The sequence below is a fragment of the Canis lupus genome, chromosome 14 (genome assembly GCF_003254725.2).
Source record: "Canis lupus dingo isolate Sandy chromosome 14, ASM325472v2, whole genome shotgun sequence".
Taxonomy (NCBI): Eukaryota; Metazoa; Chordata; class Mammalia; order Carnivora; family Canidae; genus Canis; species Canis lupus.
The window spans coordinates 16,742,455-16,765,138 of NC_064256.1; the positions used below are offsets into that span (position 1 = coordinate 16,742,455).

Here is a 22,684-nt window from a genome sequence, read left to right on the forward strand (position 1 = left end):
TTCATCTAGATAAATGTTTCGCCAGCACTTTTGCTCTGTGATGACATGAGCTGTTCCTTAGAGGTCAAATAGTGATGTTATGATAAGTTGTTCATTCCCTGTGTGTTCACGGATACGGAAAGGACTGGAGTCAAACTTCATCACAGACCTAACAATAATGATAAATGCTCATTTTGGTATGTTTCTACCCAGAATTTGTGGCTCTTTAAAGCTATGTACATATGTATTATGTTTTATATACAGAGACAATGTTTGCCTCAAGTGTTTGTTTCAGTATCGTGGATGAGTCCACGAAGTGTGCTGGAATTTACCCTTTAGTTCTGATGATGGCAGAAACAAATGATCGTGTGTGTGTGTGTGTGTGTGTGTCTAAAAGATAATATGCATTAGACATTTGCAGGTTTTCTAATATAAACTAACATTTAGAGTAGTTTAAAGACCATGATATTAAAAGCCTTGGTGGATCCCTGGGTGGCGCAGCGGTTTGGCGCCTGCCTTTGGCCCAGGGCGCGATCCTGGAGACCCAGGATCGAGTCCCACGTCGGGCTCCCGGTGCATGGAGCCTGCTTCTCCCTCTGCCTGTGTCTCTGCCTCTCTCTCTCTCTCTCTCTGTGACTATCATAAATAAAAAAAAAAAAAAAAAAAAAAAAAGCCTTGGTACTGTCCACATAGGAAGACAGTTTTTAAGTGGAAAGATACAATTAGATCATTTCACTTTAGTAAAACTGGTTTGTTAATCAAAAATAATTTTAGTTGCTTGATCTTGATTTTTTTGAAAGAGAAAGAAAAATAAAGATACTTATTTTAAGGGACAATTGGGGAGGGGTTGTATTTATTTTGTTACAATGAAGAATATACCAAATAAAAAGGAAAAATGATTTTAAATGATTATATTATAACCAAATAACTTTAAAAAAAAAAAAAACGTGTTTCTGAATCCCCAGGTTTTTAATCCAATTTTTTCACATCTTTTTTACTGTAAAATTTACCTACTTAATCATTACTCGGTGTACAGTTCAGTGTGGTATGAAATATATTCACAGTGTTGCACACCTATCACCACCATTCATCTCCAGAACTCTTCTCTTTAAGTGGTTTCCCAACTGAAGCAGGCTTTATCTCCACAGCTAACATGACTAGTGTTGTTATATGAGCTACAAGCTGCTTTTTTGAGTAAATAGAATAACTTTTGTAATCTTTTTTTGAAGATACCACTTTAAACTATAGTCTCCTTTGAAATGTAAACACATAATGACACATGGAATTAACTTTCTTGACACTATATAATTTTAACCAAACTGCCTCATTTTAATCTTTGACTAAACTTCATTTTGTATTTAATCTTTTAAAAATATGTTTCGTTTTCTTCTTAATGCATACTATTATTTTCAACAATTGGCCTAGATTTTAGATTGTTGTTTTATTATTAAGAGTCATTTAGGTACAGTCCACAAATTTTATCATGAAACAAAATTTAAATCCTGCCTAGAGGGGTGCCTGGGTATCTCAGTGGTTGAGTGTCTACCTTTGGCTCCTGGGATTGAGTCCCACATCGGGCTCCTCATGGGGCGCCTGCTTCTCCCTCACCCTGTGTCTCTGCCTCTCTCTGTGTGTGTCTCTCATGAATAAATAAATAAATAAAATCCTAAAAAAATAAAATAAAATAAATCCTGCCTAGAGGCACCAACTTGTTATTGAACTTTGAGTTAGTGAGGTCAAATGCACTGATATAAACTTTTTCATTTATTTGCTGTTAGGTGGTGTAGAAACAAAAACACAAGTCAGATGATGAGAACCACCTTCAGTGGAAGATTCTGTATTCCCTTTCTGGTCCAGTAATTATATCACCATCAATGCAGTAGCCCAAACTAGAGAGCTCAGCACCCTCCATAATGTGCCCTATCTCTACCAGACATCGAGTGAGCCCCCATGGTCTGTCAGCCCTTTTAAATATTGTCTTAAAGTCCATTTGCTTTTCTACATTCCACATTATCTTCTGTCCTTGGATGAGCTCTCTTTATTCCTCATCTGCTTTCTTGTTTCTCTGCCCCACTCCTCTTTCTCACCATCATCCATCTTCCGCACTGCTGAAAGAGTTTTCTTTCGAAAACACCAATCTGATCAGTCACTCCCTGCATAGAAGTGTTCCACTCAGTCTCTTTGGCTGGAGACTCTCATTGGCTGGAGCCTTTCATCATCTGGCCCTGACTGATCTTTCACCTAACCCTCCACTGCCCCCTCCAAACCCTCTCAGGACTGTAGTCATGGAGGCCCTCGGGGTACTAAATATGTCCCCCTCTCCTGCTCCCTAGGCCTATGACCCTCTGTGTGGAAATGCCTCCTTCCTTATGCTCTCAGACTTATTCCCCTAAGAAACCTTTTGTTTTCTTTTTACTTCTCTGGGTAAAAGGTCATTGTTCTAGCTCTTTTACCTTGTACCTTACTATGGCATTCACACTAAAATTTTATTTTGGTTAGTTTATATGTCCCCATCAAATTATGAATTCCTCTAAAGCATGGATAACATCCTATCTGTAGTTTTCAAACTAGGATGAATCTGCCCCTCTACACCCCGACTCTTTCCTAATTTCCTATTCTGTCCTGAAATTCATCTTCTTCAGAACACCTGCTGCTTCACCTCTCCCAATGGCCCTTCTTCCCCTTCACCAAAGAAAGCATCCCCTCACCCAGCCTGACCTCTCACAATCTAGTATTGTCTTCAGCCATACAGACCTCCAGGCAACAAAGAAAGGGATGAATCCACTTATACTTACCAGAAAGCCTCCTCTCATCTAAAGCACCCAGACATATTCTAATAATAAATACACTTCTTCCACAGATGCATCAACTAACCTGGGGAGAAGGGAAGCCACCTTCATCTACCTCACTAAGAGATGCATTTCCAATAAAAGTTTGGTTTTATTTTTAATAATTATTTTCAATGTTGTACTATTTCATCACTTTGATCAATTTTCTTGGGAAATTTGTAACTAAATTAAAATTCCTGTACATGTTTATGTTATAGACTATGATAGAGTAATAAAGACATTGCAGGAACAAGAATGCATCATATTAGGATAAAATTCTATTAGAAAAATGCAATGGAAGTACAAGATAAGAAGAAAAATACATGATGTGAAATTTCCAACTGTTAAAGAATAGTTCATTCATGTACATTTTAAAGAATGATGTAAAATCTTTAGCTTAAAATGTCAATATTTTCAATAAGCCAAACATTATATCTATTGCTATCATTGACATTTATGATAAAGATATCCTATTTCAACTTTGAAATGCACAGAAGAATATATAGTGTAACAAAAACATTTATGGAATAGTCAAGCAAAAAAAAAAAAAAAAGGTTGAAGACTATTAAAATGGTAACATTCCAATCCTAGAAATGCAAAGCAAATGTTTTTCCCCTATAATCTTGAAAAGGGTTTTGGTTTTGTTGTTGTTTACTGTTGTTTTACTTTAGTGTCATAAAAGTTATCAAAGTTATCCATGTAGGCAAATTCACTTTCCTCCCAGCTATGCCAAACAGTAAGTATTATCCAAAGGCTAGTCAGGACCATGTAGGACACTGGTCCTCTGCACATCCCTATAGCTGGGCCTAACCCAAAGAACCTCACCAATGTCCAGTGGTTATAGAACTCATTGGAGTTCTTCTGTGCTTTCCCGACTTTTTAAATTCCTGTCCTTGCTGCTAACCTAACGTGAAAGAGGCTGGGGCAAGAGTTCAGTATGATTTGGATTTGGAATTATATATTTGAGAAATCAATGTTATCCAATATTGTCATTAAATATACAGCTTTCTATCCTTGAATTTTTTTTATTGTACTCAGATACCACGAGCTCATGAACATTACCTTAACTGTGTAATAGGATTATTTAGAATACATCCACAGTCTTTAGATTCTCCTTGTGAGCCGAGATACCAAAACACAACCACATGATTAATTCATGTGGAACAGATGTCCCCCCACCCCCCAGTAAACATTATCAGTCTTTATCATGAAAGATGCTTTGCTAGGTGCTTGAGATGCCGAATGCATCACAAATTCACAGCACTCCTGCCTTCAAGGAGCTTACTTAGTTTTAATGAAAAGTTTAAATAATAATGCAGTTGCTATTGAAGAGTCATAAAAGTAATATCTAATGACACACTGAAATATCCTGTATGCCTTTCACTAAGTGAAAGAACCAGGTTGCAAAACAGCTATGTATAGTACGACCCCATTTTGGTAATTAAAATATACTCATATGTCCGTAGAAATAGGAAAAATATAAGCAAAACATTAACAGTGTTGTTCTCTTGACCAAGTAGATTTATGGGTGAGTCTCATTGCCTTTTTTTGCTCCTTTGTAACGTTTACAATGAGAAGATCCTTTTGATAATAAAACCATTGTCATAGGGCCTGGAGATGACAGAGGTTTTAGGTGGGAAGCTATGGGCTGTGAACAAAAGAATGGACTATGAAGAGAACCTGCTTCTCTTAAATCATTTTTGGAGGTCAGAGGTGTAGGCCAGACAACTCATTCATTTGCTCATATCAGCCCTGACTTGGGTCTGTGTTCTCTGGCAACCAATTCCATTTCTGCTGAGAAGTCAAGAGGAACTGGAGACAGACGTGAACCATCTGCTGTGAAGCTGTCGTGTGGCCCACACTTGGGCCTGGTCACTCACTCCATCCAGGAGTGAGTGCCTGATGGCAGACAAGATAGGGTCTCTGTCTCCCACCCTACTGCCCCATTATCTACAGCCTGTCCAAGATTTCCCTTAGCTTTTTCCATAGCTAAGAAATATTTGGACACTTTTGCACTCAGGGGCTTCAGGGGTAGGACGTTGGAGTAGAGAGTACTTGGTCTTACAGTTAAGGCCTGGCTTCAGCCCCACCAACTAGATCATCTAGAAAGTCCCTTAATGTCCTCAGTTTATATCAAGAGATATCTTTCAGATGAGGATTGTACCACCTGTCATGCCTCCTTAAGGAGAATTTGAGAAAACAGAAGGAAAAATGTAGATGGAGTGTGCTTTTTTTTTTAAAAAGGGAAGACCTATAGAGATAGAAGAGATCCCATTAGAAAATCTAACTTTACCTTGAGAGATTATCCAGAGACTTAATTTTTATTGACATTTTAACCAGATCTTATTTTCTTGAAAAGGATGAGGAATGTATTTTGCACAGAGAGGGAAAGCATGCATCCATTACCCTAGCTAAAGTGCAGCTTTCCACAGCATATCTGTTTACATGTGACAAGTAAACATCAGCTCTGAGGTTCACGCTGCAAACCTCTAATGCTTAGTTGACTTCTAAAGGATTTAATCAAGCTACAGGATATATGATTCAAAGGCCAAAAAAAAAAAAAAAAGTAATTAAGAAAAAATCCTTTCAATGGCAAGGAGAAAGCAGATTGTTTCCATTAATTTTATGAGTAATTTTGTTTTTGTTGGCTGAAAATGAAACCCGGGAAGGGGGTGGTGCACAGTGGGAGGGAGGACTTACTGGAACAGCGCAAGGTTTGTGTCACAGACATGCCTTACTACACAGTCACATAAACACACGTGTGCACAGACCGGCCGCCGCATCTAAGGATACTCAGGGCTGGGCTCTCCCCCTCGCCAAGTTGGCTTCCCCTCCCAGCTTTTCTCCCCTGGCCTGTGGTTCTGGTCTACTCTGGTCTCAGTGGCTCTGCTCTTTTTTTCTCTGCATTTCCTATCCACCTCTGAGACCCCTCTGTCTTTGTTTTTGAACAGTCTCTTGAATTTCTGTGCTTTTCTTCACTCTCTCAGCTCACACCTGTATTTCTGTAAGAGTTTCTCTGGACTCCACCAACCAAACAACAAACATTTATTGAGTGCTTGCCATGACTACAGGCTCAGACTCTGCCTTGTTCCCCTCCACCCTGATGGTGACACATATTAAGTCTTCCAAAGTACTGTTTGCATCATGTCATTTCCCTTCTCAGCAATCTAAAATGACCCTTTATTTCTTTCTACCACCAGTCTAGCCTCTTCTGTTTGGTTTTCAAGGTCTTTCACATTCTGACCCCATCCTCCCAGAATCGACCCCAGAACTCCCACTTTCTCTGCTCAGACCATTTCCTGTCTCCATGTCTCATTCATTAATTTTCTCCACACTAATTCATTGAACCCCTGCTATGTATATGTCAGGCACAGTGCTCAGTGCCTAATATTTAGTTCCTTCCATTAGAAGCTCCAAAAGTCTAATGGTGGAAATATGCCAGAGAACAATATACTATGATACGGCCAAGGTTCTGTAATGGTTGTACAAAATGCTGGGTGAATTAGAGAGAGGAAAGTGACTGCTGATTCCACCTAAAGCAAGCTGACAGTTTTGTCCAGAGGGACCAAAGAAATTGTCCAGAGGAGACCAAGACTAGACCAAAGAAAGAGAAAGCTGCTGTGCCTACCTCATGCTAAAAACCTGATCTAAATTCCATGAACAGGAATAGAACATCAAATGACGAAAGACTCAAGAGTCAGATGAAAGGAGAATCAGAAGGAGAGCATGCGAAGACCAGAGGGTAGGTCCTGGATAGTCACTGAGAGCAGTGGCAGGATGCAGAGGGCTCATCTTTATCAAATGGTAGGTGTTTGGCTTAGAAGCACTGGATTGTTGGGGCGGAGGCCGTAGTTGGAGCCAACACTTGGAAGCATAGGATTACTATGGTTTAGGCACAAAATAGGTGTTGGAAATAGTTATGATGGGAAAGGAAAGTTAGGGTCATGTTGAGAAGAGTTTTGATTGCCCACGCAGGCATATGGATTTTATCCGTTCTGCAGTTGGGGGCATCGGAAAGGAAGTTGGTAGGCAGCTCTGGTGGCTCAGTGGTTTAGCGCCGCCTTCAGCCCAGGGCGTGATCCTGGAGACCCTGGATTGAGTCCCACATCAGGCTCCCTGCATGGAGCCTGCTTCTCCCTCTGCATCTCTGTCTCTCTGTCTCTGTCTCTGTCTCTCTCTGTCTCTCATGAATGAATGAATGAATAAATAAATAAATAAATAAATAAATAAATAAATAAATAATTTTAAAAAAGGAAAGGAAGTTGGCCAGGCAGCAGGGTTGGAGCAGGTCATGGGTGAACTCATGACTGACTTTCCCAGACCCAAGTTCTAGAGAGGTGCTAGAAGAGAACGCCTTTTCCTAATTTGTATAAACATATATATTGCACATGGGAGCCCCAATTGTCACTTTAGGAAACTGATTCTAGCAATGAATATTTATTCATGGACTCAATTAGCATTTATGGAGTACCTCCTATGTTCTAGATGTGGGTGTAGACTCTAGGGACTCAGTGATAAATAAGACAGAATATTTCCACCCTCAGAGCCCAGAGAAAGTAAGCAATGATGTTAGAAATCAGAGAACTATTTAGAAAGCTATTGCCCTTCCCTTGGCCCTTCTCTATCCAATTCTACTCACCCTATAAAGCCCAGCTCAGGGTGCCTGAGTGGCTCAGTGGTTGAGCATCTGCCTTCCACTCAGGTTGTGATCCCAGGGTTCTGGGATTGAGTCCTGCATCGGGCTCCCCGTGGGGAACCTGCTCTCTCTCTGCCTATGTCTCTGCCTGTCTCTCTATGTCTCTCATGAATAATTTTTTTAAAGAGGAAAAAAGCCCATCCCAGGCCCAGCCCTCTTCCCCAGCAACAGCCCCTCTTGATCTCCTTCCCCAGAGCTTCTAGCTTAAAACTTTTCTTAAAAACTCTGATAAACATTTTTTTCTGACTTCAGAATAATATATGTTCAGTATATGAATTTAAAAACAATGTAATACATAATATAAAGAGAACATATTCCATAATCTTGCTCACTAAATATAACCACCTCCCATTAATATTAGTATAATGGCAAATCTAATGTATTCTATACAGCCACCAACATATCACTGCCATCATCATCCTTACCTTCCTCATTATGAAATGAGCAAATTACTTCCAAAATTATGGTTTTAGACTTTGTACTTGGGGAGAGCATAGATTTTTTTTCTATTTCACAGCTTTTTTTTTTTTAATTTTTTATTTATTTATGATAGTCACAGAGAGAGAGAGAGAGAGAGGCAGAGACACAGGCAGAGGGAGAAGCAGGCTCCATGCACCGGGAGCCTGATGTGGGATTCGATCCTGGGTCTCCAGGATCGTGCCCTGGGCCAAAGGCAGGCGCCAAACCGCTGCGCCACCCAGGGATCCCCTCTATTTCACAGCTTTTTTGAGATACATTTCACATACCATAAAATTCACCCCTTTAAAGTGTATGGTTCTGTTGTTTTTAGTATATTCGCAGAGTTGTGAAAACCTCACCACACTCTTAATTCCAGAACATTTTCATCAGCCTAAAAAGAAATCCTGTAGCCATGAGCTGTCACTCCACATTTCCCATATCCCTACATCCCATCCCCTATAGCCCCGTACAACCACTAGTCTACTTTCCGTTTCTGTGAATTTGCAGTTCTAGACATTTTACATCAGTGGAATCATACAACATGTGGTCTGTTGTGACTGGCTTCTTTCACTTCAGCATTATGTTTTTGCAGTTCATCTGTGTTGCTGCGTGAATCAGTATTCTATTTTTTTCTTTTTCTTTTTTGGTTTCAAAGTAATACTCCATTCTATTCTTATACCACATTTTATTTTTCCGGTCTTCAATTTACAGACATTTGGGTTGTTTCCACTTCTTGGCTATTAGAGATAATGTTGCTCTAAACAGTAAAGTGGCAGCATTATTTTACAGCCCCACCAGCCAGTGTATGAGGCTTTCCAGTTCCTCCACATTTTCATAGTGTTCCTTTGAAAGGAGGAGCTGCCTCTATTCTGGAAGAGAAGCTCTCAGGTAGGCTGGATGCCTGTTAATTGTCCATTCATTGTATATTATATATAAAAGCTTTGTCTTCCAAGTTTATGGTAAAGTCTGAAAAGCTGCTTTTGAGTGAATCCTTCTCGTTGGGAAAAAAATACTTAATATGGATTGATGTTCTTCACCAGAGGGACACATTTGACTGTAGTCTTTCCTTTAGCAATCACATGAATCCAAAGGTGGTTTTTTGTTTGTTTTTTCTTTAAATTCTGAGGCAGAGATAGAGCCTGAATTTAAGTTAAAAGAGTTCTGGACTATTACTGACCCCATAGAATCTGTGCTAATTAAAACATTCTCTTTGAGGGTTAGTTAGTTATACCCTTTAAGGGAAAGATATGCACATGAGATTTTATATTACTGAAGATTTAACATTCCTGAAAATAACAGAAGTACAATAGATCTGCAAGAGGAAATACCTTCAAAAACAGGTTAAAGGTGAAATATTAGCTCAATTAAAGCATAAGAATAGATTCAGGATTAAATAAAGCATTGATAGAGAACAGTTAAGTTTTTAAAAAACAGTACATAATTATGTCTCTGTCATCATATCTCTTTAAAACTTTCTCTAGTTCTTTTTTTTCTTTTTTCCTTTTTTTCTCTAGTTCTTTTAAACATAATATTTACTCTTCGTCCTTGTAATAACTTACTCTATTTTTATTTGAAAATATACCTAAATAATGTTAAGCACTCCTAGTAAGCTCTTTGCCATATCCCCCAATTAAGACATCCCTCTCTCTTTTCATATTATAGTCAAGATACGTGAGAATCAATAACAGCTACTTGAGTGTTAGTTTTAAACCCACACTTTGGGGGCGCCTGGGTGGCTCAGTCAATTAAGTGTCTAACTCTTGATTTTGGCTCAGGTCATGATCAGAGGGTCCTGAGATGGAGTCCCACATTGGGCTCATGCTCAGTAGGGAGTCAGCTGGAGATTCTCTCTCTCCTTCTCCCTCTGCCTCCCTCCTCCCCTGGCTTGCACTTTATCTTTTCTCCGCCCCCACCTGTCACTATCCCTCTAAAATAAATAAATATTTTTTAAAAAATTAAAAAATAAACTGAAGCTTTAATGAGGGCAAATCTCACAGGGATTACATGGAAATCTCTTAAGACAGATGGTCAGCAACTGCTTCCAAACATATTTATGAACATGGTAATGTTCCTTTCATCACCATAATTCTTCTCCTTTTTATTGTGAAGTATCACTTTTATTTGTTAAAGACTGTAATAATTTTCAGATCAGGAAGAGTAAGGGAACCAAAGTCTACCAAGTGATCCCTGAGTTCTGAGACTTACTGTGTGATTGTAATTTTTTAAAGAAATTTGATTTCCCATAATTACATGAAGATTTTAAAGCCTGTCACTTAAATGTTTCTCATATATTTAAACTCATACTCTTTATTACTGATAATGAAGAGTATAACAAAATGGAAACATTAGTCAACTCTTGATGGAATTGAGAAGACAAAGTAGTAGAGACCAGTGTTTATCTCCTCTCAAACTAAGCAACTTAAAGTAATATCCAGACAAAACAGAGTCCTCAGTGTTGGTGGAATTCCCTAGAGTTGTACGCAGTTGCAGTTTCTTACCCCTGGATTCTGAGTTCACCAGCTAAGAGCTAGAAGCTCAGGACCAAGGTGTAGATACATAGATAAGATATGGATTAGATAGTTGATAGATGATAGATAGATGATAGATAGATAGATAGATAGATAGATAGATAGATGATAGACAGAGGAAACATACCACCATCATGTTTAGAGTAAGAATTTCAGAATCTCTAAGGTTTTAAATAAAAATTACCAAGTCCAAATCTCTTGTCTTTGTGCTCATTATAGAATATAAGTTATAAAAAAATTAGTCGTTGGATGAAGACGATAATTCCATTGCCTTATTGCCAACATTATAGCATATCTCAAAATAAGGATGTCTCTGGAACAACAAAATATAATTATGTTGTGTAATTGTTGATTACTTTAAAGATTGTAGATTCAAACCTAGTTTCCTTTCTGGAAAGAGAATATAACAAGAGCATGTTAAATTTAAAGGGTTCATCTTTAATTTAGTAATGACCAAAGTGCCTTAAAGTATTTGATTTTCTTTTTTCATATGTGTGTTTTATGTATTTGTAGCTAAGGAAGTTGAGTAATATTTGATGTTTGTGATTATTTCTATTTAGATATCTTATCTCTTTTTTCTTCTTTATCATTTCAGTTCATCACTAATTCTTTGAATAGATATTATCAAAAAAAATCACAAAATAATTCAATTTAGCTATACAGTGTTCAGCATGAAACATATTTTATTTCTTCCTTTCTTCCTTTTTTTTAAAAGATTTTATTTATTCAGTCATGAGAGACACAGAGAAAGAAGCAGAGACATAAGCAGAGAGAGAAGCAGGCTCCCTGTGGGGATCCTGATGTGGAACTCGATCCCAAGACACTGGGATCACGACCTGAGCCAGAGGCAGGTGCTCAACCACTGAGCCACCCAGGTGCCCCATCTTCTTTTTTTTTTTTTTTTCTGAGCAATTTTTTAATAATAAATTTATTTTTTATTGGTGTTCAATTTGCCAACATACAGAATAACACCCAGTGCTCATCCCGTCAAGTGCCCCCCTCAGTGCCTGTCACCCAGTCACTCGCACCCCCTACCCTCCTCCCCTTCCACCACCCCTGGTTCGTTTCCCAGAGTTAGGAGTCTTTATGTTCTGTCTCCCTTTCTGATATTTCCTACCCATTTCTTCTCCCTTCCCTTCTATTCCCTTTCACTATTATTTATATTCCCCAAATGAATGAGAACATATAATGTTTGTCCTTCTCCGATTGACTTATTTCACTCAGCATAATACCCTCCAGTTCCATCCACGTTGAAGCAAATGGTGGGTATTTGTCATTTCTAATGGCTGAGTAATATTCCATTGTATACATAAACCTAGCCTCAGCAATCAGACAACAAAAAGACTAATATTAAAGGCATTCAAATTGGCAAAGAAGAAGTCAAACTCTCCCTCTTCGCCAATGACATGATATTCTACATAGAAAACCCAAAAGCCTCCACCCCAAGATTGCTACAACTCGTACAGCAATTCGGCAGTGTGGCAGGATACAAAATCAATGCCCAGAAGTCAGTGGCATTTCTATACACTAACAATGAGTCTGAAGAAAGAGAAATTCAGGAGTCAATCCCATTTACAATTGCACCCAAAAGCATAAGATACCTAGGAATAAACCTAACCAAAGAGGTAACAAAGCTTTAAACAGTGCTTGTTAACTAAGCCAAATGCCAACCAGGTCTAGTTATTCATTGCAACTGCCAAATAATACCATCTCATCAACCTACAGTTAAGGGGTATTCATCAGTTAAGGGGTATCAGTTATTCATCACATTTTGTGTGGGTGTGTTAATTTCACAAATAATAAGTACATTCTTATTGAAAAGTATCCAAATAACACATTAGTATAGGAAGCAGAACTTTAAAGTTTCCACCCTGCAGAAAAATCTTGATCTCTTCTCAGAGGTAGCCACTATTAATAGTTGGTACATATCTTTCCAGATCCTTTTTGACATATTTGATCTCTCATGCTTATAATTTTTAAAAATACTATTACTTGAATTTTACACAGATTCAAATTATATTAAGTTCAATTTACCCAGCCTGAGAATGATATTCATATGAGAATCCCAATTTTTTCACCAGATACCCGGAAACTTCTCTTGCCAGAAGGAAGAAACACAAGCAAAAATAAAACACTCTAAATCTTGGCAGATGTATCCAGTATTACTATTCATTTTTTAACATAAAAGCATGCATTTTTTATATGCCTTATAGTATTTCTCTCGTTACCTTCTCAAAATTTGTTGTATTGCTTTTCAGAAGTGAATCTTCTCTACTGCCTGTATCATTTAAGAGCTAACTGCCATCACAGTAAAGAGTATGGGATTTGGAGTAAGAAAATCTGGGCACAAGTTCCAACTTTGCCACTTAATAGTTGTGGATCTTTAAGTAAATTATGTGTATTTCACCCTTCATTTTCCTTATTGGAATAAAGAATGGCAAAACCAGCCACCTCAGTAGGATTGTTCTGAAGAGGTGATAAGTTGCAGTTTTTGTACGAGCACTTATGATCCAAATTAGATTTGGATAGGCATGTCTGTTTTGGAATGGGCTAGGTTTTGCTATGGCTTACCATAGCAAATGTTCATTTATTTTATTTTTTTATGATTTTATTTATTTATTCATGAGAGACACACAGAGAGAGAGGCAGAGACATAGGCAGAGGGAGAAGCAGGTTCCTCACAGAAAGCCTGATGCGGGACTCCATCCCCGGACCCCGGATCACACCCTGAGCTCACCACTGACCCACCCAGATGCCCCACAAGTGTTCATTTCTTGCTTACGTTGTAGGTCCAATGTGGGTCACTGGGGGGCTCTGCTAAGAGATACAGGCTAACAGAGCCTCATGTCCTTCCTCAGTCACCTTGGCAGCGGGGAGGAAACGTGACAAGGTGAATCCTGGCCCTTGAAGCAGCCACATTGGTGTGCAGATCTCATTGGGCAGAGCAGGTTGAGTGGCCATGCCTCACTTCCAGGGACACCGTGGCCACCAGGCTTCACAAGCCACTAAGACAATCACAGCGAGGTTTTCTATCCCTCTATTCCCTCAGAACCTCTGCAGAACATCCTGCTTTTTTGTTGCTTAAAGTAAAGGAAAGGAGCCTCCCAATTATTTAAGAGAATGAAAACAGTTTAGATTTCATTATGCCGAGTCCACTTTTTCCTTACATTTCCTCTACTTTGCCTTAAATGTGGAAGATACTTAGGAATGCATGTCTTTTTGTTTGGAATTTCTCTTCAGGATATTCCCTCAAGAATATCACTATTTGACATTCAGATGGTGTGGGTGTGTGGAGGAGTGCATTTCAGGGAGGAAGAATAAAGGGTGAGGAAATGTAGAGCTTCAGGAAGAGGAACTGAGGAATAGCCTTGTTGCATCTGGTCAGGTGCAAAACTGTGGCCAAAAATGTACATATATTTTGGTTTTCGAAACTCTTAGTCCCTCATGGAAAGAAATGGTATAAAATTACGTTACATAAAAGTAAAATTAAGTGGAACGCAATACTGAAGCAGTTCTGTGCAAATTCCCTTGAACACCCAAACCAACAAGCAGATCCCTGGGAGGAGTAAGGTAGAGGGACAGTTAGATGTGGTTGCCATGGCAACCTTGTGCTGACTGGGATGACAGTCATCCCCGACTTCACATGTTCCTTTTCCCTCCTTAACTGGTTCCTGAAGATGTGCAGTGCTTGGGCTTTCAGTGCTACAATGTCAGGTCACAGAGAGACATCATAAACTATCCACTTTCCTTGTCTCCTAGCAAGGAAGGAACAAGTAACTCGTGCACCTAGGCTGAACAGGGTACAATTGTAGATAGAGTTTAACCAAGGAGATGAAACTGAGCAAGAGTCATCAGTATGCTGAGCTTCCAGACCAAGATCTGGTACGCCACAATGCTGAAATGACAGATCCAGCATAATACCACAGAAGCCAGATCAGTCTGTGAAGAGCAGTAATAGAATACCATAGGTTGTCTTCTGATGATAAGAACAAACACTGTTATTGGCAAGAGAAACAAAACTTTGTCCAGAGACTAGGAATATGAAGCATTTCCCTAACCACTTCAGTTCTCTGGACTATAAGATATAAAATGCCTGCCTTTTGTGGGTGAGGACCAGAGGCACAATAAGTCCTCTCTAGCTTATCAAGATGAGTTGTCTGCAACCCTCTCTGAGAGGGAAAACATAGGTGGCCATATTAAAAACAATTGCAAAATCTTGGCTGATACTATTCTTTCCCTTAAAAGGAGAAATAAGGTTTCTGGGTCATTGGCAAAGCTATGAGAAGCTTTTAGTAATTTTTATTATTACAATGATAACATGATAAATATAGCATATGAAATATAGTATTATCAATGGTATTGAATATAATTAGTAAGAATGGGTACAATGGGATGCCTGGATGTTGAGCCTCTGCCTTCAGCTCAGATCCTGATCCTGGGATCGAAGATCGAGTCCCACATCGGGCTCCTTGCATCGAGCCTACTTCTCCCTCTGCCTATGTCTCTGCCTCTCTCTCTCTCAAAGATAAATTTAAAAATTTTTTTAAAAAAGAATGGGTACAATGGAATTAGTTTCCATTTATCTATTATCCTGCATTAATGTTGGTACATCATTGATAGTGACTTTAATAGAGAAAAAAGGGAGGGGAGAATGAAGGATTGAGTGTGGAGGTAAGTCTTTGACTCAGCTCCTCATACTCTGAGGATCATCTGTTTAGATCCCTATTTAGCTCCCTATGTAGGGATTCATAGTTCTCATTTATGCTTCTCTTGTGGGCAGTTGCCTTCATCAGATAGAATGGTCCAGGTTGCATCTTTCTTGAAGGAAACACGACACAAACTGAATAAGATTTTTAGTTTGTTTCATTTTTGTTCAGTTGGTTGTATTTTTATCATTTGAGGGAAGATGTAGGAAATCATGAAAGCCTTTTCCCCCTTAACAGAAGTCTCCCTAGACTGGGCCACTTGCTCAAAAGGAATTACCTTCAAGTACTTAACTTTCATGGAAGATATTCCCTCTGCAGTATACTCTAAAATTATGGCTAGATGGCAGAAATACTCCTTGATGGTTCAATATTCTGACACTCTAATCCTGAGATCCCTGACATGGGGTCCCTGGACCTATTAATGGAATTCACCAAGTCTGTGAACCAACTTAGGCTGCATGAGAAAACCTGTATGTAGTTGTAGTTATGCAGATGTAGTTTTCTGGAGAAAATTCATTGGTGGCCATCTGGTTCTCAAGTTTGGCAGTGACTCAAAAAACTTTAATAATGATCACAGTCCATGGGGTGTCTGGGGGCCTTAGTTGGTTGAGCATTTGACTCCTCATTTTGGCTTAGGTCATGATCTGAGGGTCGTGGGATTGAGCCCCACATTGGGCTCTGCATTCAGCAGGGAGTGTGCCTTGGGGATACTCTCTCTCCCTCTGCCCGTACTTCCCTCCCTTCATCTCTCTCTCTCTCTCTAATAAATAAATCTTTTTAAAAAAAGAATTATCCCAATCCAAGTACTGTGTCTGTTCTCTTATTGACAGTGCATTTATCAATGTTTTGCCCACTGAGGAACTGGTAAGAGTAGGAAAGAGGTGGTAAGAAACATCATAATCTCAGATTCTGAATTAAAACTGATCTTTTCTATTACATAGTAATGTGACATTTCCTATGTAATCTCATTAAAAATACATCAAATGATGCACTTAAAATTTTTGCATTCTATTGTACATAAAATTTACCAAAACCCATAAATATATAAATAAATATTATATATATATTAATGATATGCACGTTAGGGGTGAAGTGTATTTATATCTGCCACTTAGGTTGAAATGCATCAAAATAGTAGGATGGATTAATGGAAAGGTAGAAGTATAGGCAGATAAATAGATATGTTACAAAACAAATATGTCAAAATGTTAATTGTAGATCTATATAGTTGATATATGGATATTCACTGTATAATTATTTTGTTTTTCTATATGCTTGAAAATATATTTAATCATAGTATTTGGAATAAAGCAACTGTGTTTGAAAAGTTTGATAAAATATTGAATAAATATATATAATCATGATATTTAAAGTGTACAATAGTACATGGCACAGCAGACAGAACAAGGGAGGAAAGGACTGAATGGAAGTTAATTTTACAACTTAGATATTTATTGATTCAATTTGAAGGCAATTCTTAGGGTTACCCTAATTGGCTTACTAGAGCACATGGCTCTTGATTCCAGGGTCATGAGTTCAAGCCCCACATTGGGTGTGGAGCCTACTTAAAAAAAATAAATAATTTAGAGGCAGTTCTTTAGTATGTAGAAGTAAATATACATATGTTCAAATTTCAAGTGCAAAGAATTTATATGAACAGAGAGTTCTGGGGTGCCTGAATGGCTCAGGCAGTTAAAAGTCCAACTCTCGATTTTGGCTCAGGTCATGATCTCAGGGTTAGAGGGCTCCATGCTGGTCATGGAGCTTGCTTAAAAGTCTTTCTCTGCCCCTCCCCTCCCTCTCTCTCTCTCTCAAAAAAAAGGGGGGGGGTGATTTTTATGATATATGTGTAGTGCTTAAAAAGATAGCCCTCCAGTGACCATGATTACATACTTTTTTAACAGAAAGTTTTTGTTGCCATTAATTGTTTTCTAGTCTAAGTATTTCTTTGCCTCATTTCACACTTTTATTCCTAGGAATTGCCCTCTACCTTGTGCCTAAAATCAACCCATTAGAATTTTTCCTAATAAGAAAATTAGGGGACCTGGGTGATACAATCCATTAAGCATCTTGGTTTTGGTTCAGGTCATGACCTCAGGGTCATAAGAATGAGCCCCACATTGGGCTCTGAGCTCAGCACAGAGTCCGCTCTGGACTCTCTTTCCCTTTCTCTCTCCCTCTGCCCCTCCCCCCATGGTTGCTCCCTCTTTCTCTCTCCCTCTCTCTCTGAAATAAATAAATCTTTAAAAAAAATAAAGTACTGAGAGAGACAAGATTGAACTTTACCATGTTAATCCAAGCATGAGCAGTTTCACATCTTGCTTGGACCAAGGTACTCAGTAATTGATTAAGAGAACTCTGCTGCTATACAACTGATTATATAAACTCTAGCACTAAAACTTGGGAGGTCAGTAATTAGAAACCAAAGGAGCTTTTCCGTTTGAGCATCTCAGGCCCTGGCTCATTGCGCATGACATCTCAGGCAGAGCCGCCAAATTGAAGAATCCCAAAAGGAACAGAATTGAAACAGCTTATTAAAGCTGATGAGGCTGGGTTTGTTTTTTTCTCCACATTTGTATACTTCACAGGTGTACATTCTATTTAATTATTATGTTTAAGATGGAACTGGAGTGATTTTTTTCCCCAGCGATAGCATGAAGCAACAAAGTCACTAGATCTGGGTTTGTTTTTGTTTTGTTTTTTTCCCCCTTCCAAATGGCCCCAGTGTTCAAAGTCAGAACTTTTGAAAAGGATTTAACAGAGCATCATGAGACGTGATAGGTGCTTAGGGTACAATTTTAATGCCAGCAGACTGGAAAACAAACAGCATAACCCAGACAAGGCATGACTTTGTTCTTTAGCATTTGTGTGAAGAGGAAATAAGATCTTTCTGGGATGTGCTCCTACTCACAGGTGTGGAAGAGAAGATGTCACATTCCTGACTTAACCACATTGTGTATGGGATTCTGGTTTGGGGCAAAAAGGTATTGCATTCCCGCCCACAATAAGAGCTCAATTTCCTTAACTCCATTGGCGCTTTTGTTTCCGTCTGCCACAAGTGGACACTGAAAAAGCACGAAGCATCCCTTAATCCCATGAGCCTGGTGTGTGCTGGCTAATGTCACTGCGTTCTCCAGCTTGCTGCCAGTGGAAGGCAGAGAGTGACCTCAGGCCTGCAAGCGCTGTTCTTTGCTCTGCCGCTAAACCACTGAGCTGTTGGCACTTTGTTTTATACCAGGAGGAAACCAATTGTGTTGATGTGAGTGTCTTACTCATTAGACATAACAGCCTTCACATTTTTAATGAGCTGAACCTCCTAGTCCATGACATGCGACCACAGTGAATCAAGGCAAGAACGTACTGATGATGTTTTCTAATTTACTGCAGTTGCTCTTTAAAAGATTTGACAGTATTTCAGATCTCCAAACGCTGCAATTTGAAAGTCTGTCTGAGGTTGTATGCTAATCAAAAACAGTAAATCATGTTTGAGTTATAAAGGACAGCAGAGCGGTAAAGCTAGGAGTTAGTGCACATTTGTTTTTCCTTTTCCTTTTAAATGCATAGGCAAATATAGAGATACAAGTGAACAAACTATTTAATGAGTTCCTAAGGCATTTTTCTGGTGCCTGGTGATTGATATGAGGGCAGGGAAGGGGTGTCCTGGGCAGCAGAGAGTCAGGCGATATTTGCCCTTCTCGTCCTGTAGAGTGGCAGCCGCAGCCACCTCCTCTGTGCCACCCCTCACAGACATGTGTAAATTTATTTTTTTTTAATTTTTATTTATTTACTTATGATAGTCACAGAGAGAGAGAGAGAGAGAGGCAGAGACACAGGCAGAGGGAGAAGCAGGCTCCATGCATCGGGAGCCTGATATGGGATTCGATCCCGGGTCTCCAGGATCACGCCCTGGGCCAAAGGCAGGCGCCAAACCGCTGCGCCACCCAGGGATCCCGACATGTGTAAATTTAAATAGATGGATTTATTGAAAGTGCAACTGAGAATTGTGGTGAAGAATAACCTGATGATCTTGAATTCAACAACCTCATTAGATCAGGATGGGATCAACCATGGTTCCAATAAAAAATAATAATAATAAAAATATAAAAAAACTTTACTGAAGAAGATCTAAAATGCAGAGTCAAGTAGAGATGAAAAATCCCTTGGCAGCTGAGAAGAGGGACGGCTCTGATCCCACCCTCTTTTCAACAAATCTTTTGCCACTCTCAGTGTTTAGCTTTTGTGACACTTTGGGACACAAATTCCGAGACTAGAGCATCAGGATCTGTTAGTTTGTGTTGTAAAGTACCATGCTCGCTGGCTCTGTTTTTATTATAAAGTTGGAAGTAACAACTTGGCAACCCTGTTGTTTCTGTGAGGGTGACTGACTCCTTCTGATTTGCCCCAATTTAAACCTGAGAGTCCTCCATCCCGGAAACCCCCTCAGTCCTGACAAACGGGGACAATTGTTCCCCCTTATTCCTAGGGAGGTGATGACTCCTCTAGTGAGGAGTATTTAAACCTGGAACAGGGATCCCTGGGTGGCACAGCAGTTTGGCGCCTGCCTTTGGCCCAGGGCACGATCCTGGAGACCTGGGATCGGATCCCACATTGAGCTCCCGGTGCATGGAGCCTGCTTCTCCCTCTGCCTGTGTCTCTGCCTCTCTCTCTCTCTCTCTCTCTCTCTGTGACTATCATAAATAAATAAAATTTTTTTAAAAACCTCCATTTTATAAAATGTGTTCTTTTTTATGATCATGGTCCTATTTTTTTATACATTTTCACTTAATGAGAGAATAAGTAGAAATATACTTTGAATGAGAGAAAATGCTACCTGAGCACCAAATGCTAGTCTTCATTTCTCATGACATGTGAAATTCTCTCTCTCAGAACTCATCTTGGCTATTAGATCTATATAGTAACTTATGGGGCATCCAGCTGGCTCAGTCCATGGAACATACAACTATTGATCTTGGGGTTGTAAATTCAAGTCCCATGTTAGGGTGGAGATTTTTTAAAAATGAAATATTAAAAAAAAAAGATAGAGTGACTTGTTAAAGCAGTATAACCAGTATCAAAACACTTTAATTATAATTTTGTGGTGATACATATCCAGTGACTTTACATGTAGGTCGTTTCTGTGACTTAACACTTAGTGACTTGTCTTTGGTCTTCGTCTGGAAGTTGTTCATTGGCACGGTTCACATTGTGAGGCTGCTACATGGGAAGGAGTTGGTGGGAGGTGAGTTGGCTGTCTAGCATCTGCATCCCCCAGTAGGACCTTGTTGGACCTTCTTTGGGAAAGAATGTGCCTTGGTGGTTAATGTATCATTTTGTGATGGTATCAGAATGCACCCCCCTAAGAATAGATGTTTCTGCTAAAATATTATTTCTATTTTCCTACCTATGTTCAGCAGAATACTCCTGTAAAAATTATATGGCTTGTTGGGGGAAAAAAAAAAAAAAAAAACAGAATAAGAGACAGACAGCTCAAAATGTATTCAACTTGGTAACCATAATGTCTCAGTCTATTCGGGCTGCTATAACAGAATACCACAGAATGGTGGCTTTATAAAAAGAAATTTATTTCACAGTTGAGGCTGAAGGTCCAAGAGCAAGGCACCAGAAGATTTATGTCTCTTGGGACCCTCTTCCTTTTCTGTGTCTTCTGATGAAGGGGTGAGACAGCTCTTTGGGGTCTCTTTATTAAGGGCACTAATCCCATTCATGTGAGCTCCACCCTCAGGATCTAATTGCTTCTGAAAGACTCCCCTGGAAATACCATCACACTGGGGATTAGGTTTCAACATAGGAATTTGGGGGGCATACAAACATTCAGTCTAGAGCACACAGCACTCACAAAAGCAGTAAAAACACTAATAAAAATGCTAGCAGAGCTTACAGGTGGAAGAAGATGAAAGGATTGAAGATACAGAATTTTGGATGACAGAGCAGAATGTATAATATCTAGGAGAAGTGTACAATAAAGAATTAATTCCAAGACAGAGCATGTGGTCAAGAGGAAGCATGCACACAGACAGCATGTAGAGTACTGTACACCTCTTCAACTCACATACAACTGTTTTTATGTCTTTTGCATATGGCTGCCATGACTTGGTGGCTCAAAATTTCAACAATAAATTTAAATCTCTCTCATGCACCAACCTGACTTCTGGTTTATGCTGACTCCATTCCTTATGTGCCAACCATTTATAATCTAATTTCGACTACAGGATTTTGTGTTTTAGCTTTGCAGATATCTGCAATATGATGGTTCACAAGAAAGAATGATATTGTAGGTGATCATATTATATTGAATTCAAAACCCTTAGCATGGAAACTTCCTCTGCTTCAACACTTTGGACAATAATGCTAGACAACTTTTAATTTGAAAGAAAAAAACATCCACCCAAAATGAAGTCTCAGATCTCCTCTCAGACATTTAATTAAAGTCAAACATGAACCCTCGTGTTTCTCTGACTGCTAACTACTTAGAAGTGGTTTTATGATATTTGTGTATGTTCATTTTAAGTTGTAAAAAAAAAATCACACACTGCTACGTTACATAGCTTTGTATTTGGTTTATTTAAATATAGTTTAGTAGAACTATAATATATAAAGAAGGTTAAAAAGTCAGAATCCTGTTTAATAAACTTACCCCATTTGGCAGCCAGTAAGTTATAAAGGTATGCTGAGCAAATAAAGCTCCAAATATGAAATCCTCAGGAAGAATAAGTCACATTTGGCAAAAGCTTTTCTATTCTTAACTTTGTCATTGAAACTATTTCAAACCTCACATATGTATATGTATTTGTGTATGTGCACATATGATTATATATATACATATATGATTTTGTATATGTATTCTGTGTATGTGTGTATGATTTTGTAAAAGATGGCCTGTACACTCATAGGAGACCTAGATCAGTACTTTCCTTCTCTCCCTGTACTTCTCTTGGCTATCACTGAGACAGGACATACCCCCAGAATTGCCATCCATGTGGGTCTGAAATATGACTAGTCTTTTACATAAATCTGATTTAATAAACAGCAACACCATGAAAATACAGTGTTCTTTTCAATTACCACTAATTATACATCATACAATGCCTGGTCTTTAATGAGGTTTTTAAGAAATGTTTATTTACAATGATGATTACTGAAATGATATGTTAAGTCAGTTTCCTTGTGTGAGAAATGCTTTGTTTTGAAATGTTTCTTAGCTTTGCCTAAAAAAATTTAATTAAAGTCTCCACTTTGGCATGAAGCTTAAAATGTGCAAAGTCACTGCAATTAGTGCATTGTGTACCCATATGGATGTTACCAAACGGCTTTCAACTTAAAGGATTTGAGCTATTTTGAATGATGGACCTTCTGTTAAGCTTAAAACAAAGCCTGTCTATCCCTGCATTCATTTTAATTAATATTCTCTTGCTGGTCTCAAAGATGTGTTCTCTTCTCTGGGGGGCGGGGGAGGAGGAGAGGAGAGGA

The 22,684-nt window shown here is 38.9% G+C and overlaps 1 protein-coding gene across 5 annotated transcripts in view; it reads left to right on the top strand.

The window, feature by feature from the left end:
• CDK14 (cyclin dependent kinase 14) overlaps positions 1-22,684 on the top strand; it is a 722,297-nt gene that overhangs the window by 689,356 nt on the left and 10,257 nt on the right. The gene's annotated exons all lie outside the window — the stretch shown is intronic.